Below are 11,256 nucleotides of genomic sequence, written 5' to 3'. Positions count from 1 at the left end.
GGTAAAGAGGGTCAAAAATGCTTCTGGGGTGTCCATAGTGAGCTGGCATGAAGGAATCTTCATTGATCCCAGGAACTTACAGTGCTCTGGCTCTTCTTTCTAAAAACAACAATCCCTACAGATTCACAGCATGCCCCACCCAGCCTTTAGTAGCAGAGTGATGTTAGGAGCCATGGCTCTGGAGCCAGATGGACACATGTAGTAAATTCCTTAATTTCTAGAGTCTTCAGTTTCTACTCTGTAAAATGGGTTGATAATAATATCTACTTCCAGGGTTAATGTGAGATGTAAAGGAGATAAGACATAGGAAGTACCTGAGGTTTATGTGGATCGCAGCAAGTGTTCAATCAATGTTAGCTAGTATAGCCTCCAACTCTAACTACAAACGGGCAGGACCGTGAGATGAACCTGTATTTATCTCAAGATATAACAAGGAATTTCATTTCTTTCTAAGCAAACCACTGCTTATTTCCACACAATTGTTTCCTTCTTTTCTTCCTTCCTTTCCTATTTACCTGCCAGTTTACGTTATCTAATTCTATAAACCTTCATGGGAAAAGATTACATGACAAAAAATTGCTTGGTATTTCCTATGTGAAAAGACAAAAGAGAATCAATATGGAAATTGAATTCTGTTCAGCATTCCCAATGGTTATTTATAAAATTTACCCAGAGGGAGAGAAAGAATTCTAAATATAAAAATCACATAGAAATTTCCATTTAGGGATCTCCAAAGTCCTTTTAATGTATTATTATGACTGCAGAGGCTATTGTTAAATTTCAGATGCTGTGGTAACGCTGTGGGGGTGGCAAGAAAATCTGCAGGTGGATTTCACCCACAACATCTCTGGGGTCCAGAGGAAGACGGGGTCTTCATGAGTGGCTTTCAGAGCGCAACCACACTATAAGAAACTACCTTGATGGTGGCTCCTGGCAGTGCACTTCAGAAATGCTTTTCTCTCTCCCCAATTTGGAAATGAATCTATAAAGAAAAATATGACCCCACGGGGGATTCCTGCCTAGGTGTGTCCTGTGTGTGGGTGAAAGCTGCATCCAGATTCCTGACCTTCTGAGGGCAGGAAAGCAGCTCCTGCTCCCCGAGTCTCTAAGAGAATACTCTATCACTTATCTCCCTCCCTCGACAATGGCTGGAATGCTGCCTCTCCAGGCAAAAGTAATTGCTAACCATAATTATACTCGACATTTAGACAACACTTTATAGCCGCTCATTAGTTAAATGCACACAGCACCCCGTGAGAACAAGAAGGATCCCAGCTCTACTTCCTGAAGGGAAAAGGCCGGGTGGGGAGTAGGACCTCAGGTGCAGCTCGAATCAGAGAGGCACTGTTTCCAGGCACTACTCCCACTCCCTGCCCAGCACAGCAAGCTCTGGGCAGCTATTAATAACAAGGATGTTAGTTTTCTTCTCCCTCAGAAAGGCAATGAGGTGAAGGTCCCCTAAAACATTTTTTCTGCTACGGTAATGGTAATACAAACATTACGGTCAGCAATCTCTGCATCAATCCAAAGCCCTGGTAAACTGATTACGAAGCACCTTTTGAGTTCTGACTATACATATATCTGTACTTCACCTGTGCTGAACATCGTGGGGAAAAGGCCGGCCTCCATTCCTTCCCTTGAGCTCATAACCTAGCTGCACTGGAGTGGGGCAAAATAGCGGCCATGAAATAATCAGAGGGTAAGTCAACATGGAGAGAATGATGTGGAACAAAGTTTGCTGAAGACTGAATGAAGGAAGGACTTGTTGCTCCAGCTCCTGGGAGTGCCATGAGTGGACAGCCAGCAGCTGTCAGCCACTTGGGGATTTCCTCAACTGCAGAGAGCTGCCTTGCCCAAGTTCATGCTCCTTTCCATGGTGGCCCATCCAATGACTGGACAATGCAGAAACATAAAGGCTCATCCGTCTTAGCCCATCGTGGGACAACTCTGAAGGAACATTGTAACTCCAGAGCTCCCCACTGAGTCAGCTGAGGCTGTGTTGGGCCAATATTGCAGCTCCACTTTTTCTCCTTCCCAATTTTAGTTCCTTCTCTTCCCTGTCACAAGTGTCCATCTCAAAATAACTCCTTAAGAAAAACCATGCATGCTAAGCTGTGCCTCAGAGTTCACTTCCTAGGGAACCCAATATTAGAAATTTAGGTAAATGGACTTCAGTTAGGGTCCCACTCCAGAATTAGGGAAGTGGGATGTGGAACCAACATAAAGGAAGAAGAAAAAATAGGACTTTGTAGCAGATTATTTTCAGAGAGAGAAAAGTCAGACATAAAAGGTTTTAGTCAGCCTACGCAACATGGAGAAACCCTGTCTCTACAAAATATACAAAAATTAGATGGGCATGGTGGCGTGCACCTGTGATCCCAGCTACTTGGAGGGCTGAGGTAGGAGGATGGCTTGAGCCCAGGAGGCAGAGGTCACAGTGAGCCGAGATGGCACCATTGCACTCCAGCCTGGGTGACAGCAAGATGCTGTCTCAAAGAAAAAAAAAAAGAAAGAAAAATGTTTTAGTCTATGTTTTTTAAAAAAGTTATCATATTACAATAATAATAATAACAATAATAATGGGATGGAGGTTTGTTGTGATAAATTCTCCTTTAGACTTGAGTTGACAACAAAACTTCCAAGTGGAGAGATCTTGGGGGCAATTGTGTATATAAAATAAGTCAATTTGGGAGCTATATCAGATTGTTTTTTCCAAAGATGGCCACAACACGTGTTCCCATCCCATGTGTTCTTCTATATTGTCAACTGGTCATTGCCTTCATCAAGAAGTGGAGTCTAATTCCTCCCACCCTCCTTGACTCTGGACCACTTGATACTGCTTTGACTAATTGAGTACAGTAGAGGAGATGTTGTGTGACTTCTGAAGCTAGATCAGAAAAGGCCATGCAACTTCTGCCTGGTTCTCTTGAAATGAAGCCATATGTCACGTAAGAAGTCTGACTACCCCCAGACTACCCTGCTGGAGAGGCTGTGTACAGCAGATGACAGCTGGCATCAACTGCCAACCATGCATCTTTATTTATCTTAGCACAGACAAGATAAATAAAGCCCCAACCAACATCTGACTACAACTAAGAGGGAGACCTCAAGTGTGAATCACCCAGCAGAGCCCTTCCCAGATTTCTGACCCACAATTGTTTTAAGCTACTAAGCACTGGAGTAATTTGTTATGTAGCAATAGTAAGGCGGAAAGGGTCATTAGCAGAGAAAAGAATAGAACCTCATCATTCTGTCCTGCACAATACCTTCCTGTCTTCCAGTCTTGCTCCACCCTACCCTGCCCTGATTCACCTATCCTACCTTATCACTATCTACCTTCCACATAGTCACCAGGGATCCTTCTTAAGTATGTCCCAGCTAATCTGATCAAATCACTTTTTTTGAAAACCTTCCATGTCCCTAGTGGCCTATAAAAGTCCTCAGATTTCAGTGTGCATTCAAAACCATCTATATGATACACAGTATGTATCAGTAACCATCTGTGTGATGGCTGATTTTTGTGTCAACTTGACTGAGCCACAGGGTGTCCAGACATTTGGTCAAATATTATTCTGAGTATATCTGTGAGGGTGTTTCTGCGTAAGACTAACATTTGGCTGGGCGCAGTGACTCACACGTGTAATTCCAGCACTTTGGGAGGCTGAGGCAGGCAGATCACTTGAGCCCAAGAGTTCAAATCCAGCCTGGCCAACATGGTGAAATCTCGTCTCTACAAAAAATACAAAAATTAACCGGGTGGGCATGGTGGCAGGCGCCTGTAATCCCAGCTACTCAAGAGGCTAAGGCATAAGAATTGCTTGGACCTGGGAGGTGGAGGTTGCAGTGAGCTGAGATCATACCACTGAACTCCAGCCTGGGTGACAGAGTGAGGCTCTGTCTCAAAACAAACACACAAACACCTAACATTTGACCTAGTAGACTAAGTAAAGCAGACTGTCCTCCCTAATGTGGGTAAACCTCATCTAATCAATTGAAGACCCAAATAGAACAAAAGGGCTGAGTAAAAGGAAACTCCTTCTGCCTGACTACTTGAGCTGCACACAGGTCTTTTCCTGCCGTCAGATTCCCACTAAAAAACGGGTTGTTCTTGGGTCTCAAGCCTGCCAACTTTCAAAATGAAACTAACATCGAGGCCAGGCACAGTGGCTCACACCTGTAATCCCAGCACTTTGGGGCTGAGGCAGGCAGATCACCTGAGGTCGGGAGTTCGAGACCAGCCTGACCAATATGGAGAAACCCCGTCTCTACTAAAACTACAAAAAATCAGCTGGGTGTGGTGGTGCATGCCTGTAATCCCAGCTACTTGGGATGCTGAGGTAGGAGAATCACTTGAACCCAGGAGGCGGAGGTTGCGGTGAGCTGAGATCTCCGCCGTTGCACTCCAGCCTGGGCAACAAGAGCAAAACTCCATCTCACAAAAAAATAAAAGAAACTAACATCATCAGCTCTCCTGAGTCTCAAGCTAGCTGACTGCAGATCTTGGGACCTCTGAGCCTCTATAATTGCATAAGCCAATTCCTTATAATAAATCATATACATATGTATACACACACACAGAGTCATGAGTCACATAATGACATTTTGGTCAATGATGAACACTGTCTTATAGGACAATGGTCCTATAAGATCATAATACTGTATTTTTGCTATACTTTTTCTAGGTTTAAATATGTTAGATACACAAATACTTCTGTGTTACAATTGCCTACAGTATTTAGTACGTTAACATTCTGTTCAGGCATGTAGCCTAGGAGCAATAGGCTATCCATATAGCCTAGGTTTGTAGTAGACTATGCCATCTGCGTTTGTTTAAATACACTCTATGATGTCTGCAGAACGATGAAATCACCTAATGATACTTTTCTCAGAATGTATCCCTATTATTAAGTAACCTGTAGGATCCAGGAATTTGCTTTTTAAAACAAGATGCCCAAAACAAAAACAATAAATAAACAAAAATAAAATAAAATGAAGATAAAAAAACAAGATCCCCAGGTGATTTTGATTTTGATTCTGACACCAGTTGACAAACCTTAACCTACAGAATACAGTCCTTCAAAACCCATTATTCTACACCCCCTTTTGTTAAACATAAAAATCTCACTGTCATTCTCAAAAGGACAATGGCTTTGCTGCAGAACCTCTGGAACTTCTATATTTACCTATGTTTATCCAGCTTTCCTAGTTTGAGTTTTACTTTCTGTAATTCATATTATGAAAATAATTTTATTCTCATTCTTGATATATAAATGTATAAAATTGAATCTATAAATATTTTGTGTAATGTGGTTTTAAATATGCATGTGTGTAAAATTTATAAGTTAAATAGCAACAGTAGGATACATTTTTCATATGCAATCCCCCTTCAGATACACATTGTTCCCTTCACCATCCCTTCCTTGCCCCCAGAGAATGTAATACTCTGCCTCACTGTGTTGAAAACCACTACTTTAGCTAGTGAGGGTTCCTTGGAGATCCCTGTTTGTGTTATTGTCTCTGCCTGAAAGACTATTTGTCTCTTTGACAAATATTTGTTGAAAATTTAGCACACGCCAGGCATGGTGCTATGCAATGTACCCCCTCTCCCCATAGAGAAGTAATTGATTATTTCTCTGAGGGCCACAGGCGCTGAGTGTGCACTTCTATAACAGCCTCTCCCCTCCATGATATAGTGAGCTGACTCCTTCACTACACTGTGCGGCCTCTAAGGTCAGGGACGACATCTTGTTCATCTTTGTATCCCGTCACTGGAGCAGTGTCCAACACCCAGTAGGAACTCAATTCATGTTGATGAATGAGTTAATAAACCAATGATGGTAGTCCAGTGTCTGGCACAGTGTAGATGATCAATAAATATTGGTTGAAATAAAACTGAATTGAAAGTGCAGGTCACAGAAACAAGGGCAGAAAGAATTGAAAGAAAGAGGAGTTGTGACACTGTTAAAAAGACACCAAAAGATCAAGGAGGGTAAGCACTGGGGTGAAAATGAAAAAGAAAACATTGGATTTGACAAAACTGAAGTTAATATTAAGTCCTAGCGTTAGCAGCGATGGACAAAACATTTATCACAAAACCAACAAGATCAGTATTTAATTGTCTTCAGAGTGTTCATGGTACTTCTTTAAATCCAGTTACTAGGTATGTAAGTTCCTGTGAATGCTGCAGGTTTATTATGCCTCATTCTTCACTGCATAGCCAGAAAAAAATGCTCACATATAAAGATTTCTACTCACACTTGAATTTTAGATTTAACAATATAATTATATTTTCTTTGAAAAGATGAGACCACCAGCTAAGATGTGATCACCCCAGATACTTTCTCTCTCCATTCATTCACCAAACAAATGTTTACTGTGCTACATACCATGCTGAGCAGAGTCCATTCTTCAGCTACTTGTGCAGGTTCTATTTGTAGAACTTGTTTGTGCTTGTGGCACCATTTAAAACATCTTAAATCCTAGACTTGCCTGGATTCCCAAGGCAGCTTGACTCTGGTGAAATTTCTCTCTCTCTCTCTCTTTTTTTTTTAAACAGACTCTCACTCTGTCACCCAGGCTGGAGTGCAGTGGTGCGATCTCAGCTCACTGCAACCTCCACCTCCTGAGTTCAAGCAATTCTCATGCCTCAGCCTTCCAAGTAGCTGGGACTACAGGTGTGTACCACCACACCTGGCTAATTTTTGTATTTTCAGTAAAGACGGGATTTCACAATGTTACCCAGGCTGGTCTCAAACTCCTGATCTCAAGTGATTCACCTGCCTTGGCCTCCCAAAGTGCTGGGATTATAGGCATGAGCCACCATGTCTGGCCAACTCTTGGGAAGTCTCTTTTACTACACATTTAGGATATTTCCTGCCATTTGCTGCTTCCAGAAACAGCACTAGCATGGGTATCTAAGTTGTCTCTCTTGAGTAGAAGTGTTGCCCACAGTATGTCCTGGTTTATATCCTGTGGTCAAATAAGTTGAGGGCTTCTTTACTGCAGGATTTGCCAGTCTTTTATATGAAAATATGTGTGGGGGGTAGAGATGGAGGCTTAAATAATACTGCGTAAAGTGTTTTCTAAAGTCATTTAATTTTTTACTCAACTTCATTTTATAGAATATTTGAAAACATCATCATAGATCAGGTTCATTCATTCACTCAGCAACAATTTTTGTGTACCAGTTATGTGCCTGGCAGTGTGCTAAGACTGGATAAAATAGTGACTAACCAGTCATACAGAGCTGATATTATGAAGACTTGGGGGGAGATACACATAAATCAAATGCACTAAACTGTAAATCAAATAATCATAAGAAACATAAAATTGCGATTTTGACAGGTGCAATAAAGAAGAGTCACATTCCATGGCCAAATGAGAGCCTGTACTAGGGAGCTTCAGTCTGGTCAGGGAAGGCTGCTCTGAGGAGGTGACCTGGTGCTGATATCTAAAGTATGAGCAGGAGTTCACATGGGGATGAGGGTGGAGAAGAGCATTTGTCCCAGGATGGGATAGAAAGAAAGCCAGTGAAAGAATGGAGAGCAAGATGAGGCTAGAATGATAGAAAAGGTCACACCATATAGGGCCCTATAGGCCATGTTGGGAATTTGTTTTTATCCAAGGAGCATGGAAGCCATTCAAATTGCTGAGTGGAGAACTCATCAGAGGTGAGCCAGAGTGAATCTAGGTGAGCTGTTTAAAAAGCTATTGAAGTGGTTCAGGATGGTGGTAACTTGGCCTAAGATGATGGTGGTGGAAGAGATGCTGAAAAAAAAATCATCTCATGTGTCTAGACCAATCCCTCTTTTACAAAGCAGCTGAACCCACACAGAGCTGGCTTTGTAATAACTCATAGATACCCATTCACTTCTCCAGAAATCTCCCCTCTGTACCTAAAGGATTGGGAATGGGGAAAGAAGTGGTCTGCTCTCACCTCAATTCACTCAAGCAAAGCATTGTGTAGAAACATGTCTTAAAATTAGAGATGTTCTCTGGAACATCTATTATTAGGACCCAAAAAGAGCCACAGGACTCTCTTTCCAGCCTAACACCCACCTGTAACCATGCTCTTTGGGGCCTACCATTTACTCTTCATGACTGCAAGTTTGATTTATGTATCTGGGAATTTTAAAGCTGGGAGGGATCGTAGAAGTCATCATCACTCTCAACCATATGCAAAAATTCCTTCTTTATTTCTGTAAAACATCTCAAACGAAAGTCAACTTATTCTATTCCCAATTATACTAATTATTAGAATCCCAATTACAAGTCTTTCATCCTGTCCCTAAACTTCTGGGGTCTTTGGAGTTTAAGCATCATCTCACAACTGCCCATAGCAATTCCTGACATTCTTACAGTTACCTACTCTCTTATTTACTCACAACAACTCTAGTTTACAGAGAGGTTAAGTGCCATGCCCAAGGTTACACACTAAGGACACTTAGAGTCAGCACCCCTCATAAAACATTGCTTGGAATGTAATCAGAATTCTATACTGTGCATTCTGTACTCTATGGAATGTTACAGTGAACACATATAACTGGCCTGGTTTCCCCACTCTGTGTTGATCTACTTTCACTAAATTTTTACACTTGACAACTTTTTTTTTGACAGATAAAATTTTATGTATTTATTGCATACAAGATGATATTTTGAAGGCTTAACTTTTAAATATTTATATTTTAATTATTCACTGACTAATTTTTAAGTGTACCTGGTTTTTGTCCCCCTATACGCAAATTCTGGGTAGGAATCATATCATGATTTTCTCCCTGTATTTTAACTGTACTAGGCACATAAAACATGACTAATAATGATTAATTTGTTGATTTATTAAAGGAAATCACAATTTTTTTTTTTTTTGAGACAGAGTTTTGCTCTGTCACCCAGACTTGAATTCAGTGACATGATCTTGGCTCACTGCAACCTCTGCCTCCTGGGCTCAAGCGATTCTACTGCCTCAGCCTCCCAAGTAGCTGGGACTGCAGGTGCCTGCCACTATGTGTGGCAAACTTTTGTGTTTTTTGTAGAGACGGGTTTTCGCTATATTGCCCAGGCTCGTCTCCAACTCTTGATCTCAAGCAATTCACCCACCTCAGCCTCCCAAAGTGGCTGGGATTTCAGGTGTCAGCCACCGTGCCCTGCCTGGAACTCACAATTTTAAGATTTCATGGCAATACTGCTTTTACTCATGCTACATATATACAAACATTTGCAGCAATCCACTTTTTTGCTTTTTTTTTTGGAGACAGAGTCTCTATCTGTCGCCTAGGCTGGAGTGCAGTGGCTCGTTCTCAGCTCACTGCAACCTCCGCCTCCCGGGTTGAAGCAATTCTCCTGCCTCAGCCTGCTGAGTAGCTGGGATTACAGGCACATGCCACCACGCCTGTATAATTTTTGTATTTTTAGTAGAGACAGGTTTCCTTATGTTGGCCAGGGTGGTCTTGAACTCTTAACCTCAAGGAATCCGCCTGCCTTGGACTCCCAAAATGCTGGGATTATAGGTGTGAGCCACCGCGCCCAGCCAAAACTCCACTTTTTTTCTATAAGATGATTTACAGCTGTTTCAAGAGGCTGGATTTCTCTAAACTTGGTCTCGTCTTGCTAATAGTGGGCTCACAGAAATAGCTTGTGAGATCTCAGAAGTTGATTGCATTTGACAGACTTTATGTGCTAAAACACCCCAGAAAATAGCTGACTCTACCACTTTTTGTCCAACACAGTTGGCTGGGAGCAGTGGCTCATGCCTATAATCCCAGCACTTTGGGAGACCAAGGTGGTCTTCTATTTAATTCATTTTAAAACCATAAAAAAAAAGAGGAAAAAGAAAAAAGAAACACAGTTGGTAACAGATGCACTCATATTCTAACAACTTTATAACCATACCAGTTTTTATAGGTGGGTGGAATTTCAGATGTGAGAGATAGGAAGACTACATGGAATATACTCTCAAGAGCTCTTTAAATTGGAATCTCCACCAGACACTAGAATCAGCAAGAGAATTTTGCCTAATACCCAACAAACAGCTGCAAATCAAACTTTTACTGTCTCTGACTGTAGACGCTTTGCCCAATAACTGAGAGTCCCTGAATCTCCATCTCCTTTGCAAGACGCCTAATTTTTTTGTCTTTAAACTGTCCACAATCAAGTGAAATACTCTCTTGCGGTTGCTATAAACTACTGAGGTTAAAGTATCACTCTCGAAGCAGGCAATTAATAACATGGTTACTGTATATTTCTATAGAATTGTCTGTACCACTTGTTATCAAATTTCCCCTGTTAAAGTATTGCACTTATTCACAAAAAAGAACAGGAGAATGGATATTGGTTAGGCAACAAGCAGTGTCATCCACAATATGGAAGGATGACTTAAAATCAAATGCTTTGCACAGACTGTGGTGGCGGCCAGGGGACCAACCAGGGTACACCTATTATTCTTCTTAAATATTTGTAAAATATATTAGATCTCTAAGCCTCAGTTTCTTTTTCTGAAGAAAAAGGGATTATAAACCTACCTGTCTCCTGGGGTTGTTACGAGGGTAAGGTAAGCTAATGTGAGGAAAGTTTTAGTGGAGTGCCTGGCATGTAATATGTGCTCAATAAAGGCTGGATTTTATTTGTCAGTGAATGGATCATGTGATGATTTATTGGTTCAAATTTCTACTTGTGGGAAGGAGAGGCAGCTGCTCAAGACCCATGTCATTTGCAACAACCTGTTTCACATGGGATACAGTGGAAAGTGTCCAGTGGTGGTAGTCAGTGGATTTGACTTCTGTCCCTTGCAGACTTACGAGCCAAATTGGGAAAGTCACAAAACATAGAATTACAGGGCTTGACGGGGAGAGATTCTGTCGAGAGAATCTGAGGCTCCTGAATGGTACTACTGCTCCTTTCTCTTCAACTCTACGATCTCCCTCTTTAAAAACAAAACAAGGCCAGGTGCAGTGGCTTACGCCTGTAATCTCAACACTTTGGTAGGCCAAGGTGGGTGGATCACCTGAGGTCAGGAGTTTGAGACCAGCCTGACCAAAATGCTGAAACCTCGTCTCTACTAAAAATACAAAAAATTAGCCAAGCATGGTGGCAGATGCCTGTAATCCCAGCTACTCAGGAGGCTGAGGCAGGAGAATCCCTTGAACCCAAGGGGCGGACGTTGCAGTGAGCAGAGGTCGCGCCATTGCACTCCAGCCTGGGCAACAAGAACGAAACTCCATCTCAAAAAACAAAACAAAACAAAACAACAACAACAACAAC

The 11,256-nt window shown here is 41.8% G+C and overlaps 1 long non-coding RNA gene across 1 annotated transcript in view; it reads right to left on the bottom strand.

The window, feature by feature from the left end:
* Positions 1-11,256, bottom strand: part of LOC105531924 — a 76,730-nt gene that overhangs the window by 46,883 nt on the left and 18,591 nt on the right. The window contains exon 3 of the long non-coding RNA XR_001004886.1: positions 2,371-2,468. This is a non-coding gene — a long non-coding RNA (uncharacterized LOC105531924). The remainder of the gene's footprint in view (positions 1-2,370; positions 2,469-11,256) is intronic.

Source organism: Mandrillus leucophaeus, unplaced genomic scaffold, assembly GCF_000951045.1.
Source record: "Mandrillus leucophaeus isolate KB7577 unplaced genomic scaffold, Mleu.le_1.0 Scaffold921, whole genome shotgun sequence".
NCBI lineage: Eukaryota > Metazoa > Chordata > Mammalia > Primates > Cercopithecidae > Mandrillus > Mandrillus leucophaeus.
The sequence above is the reverse complement of the archived record's forward strand: the minus strand, read 5'-3'. Positions and strand labels throughout refer to the sequence as shown.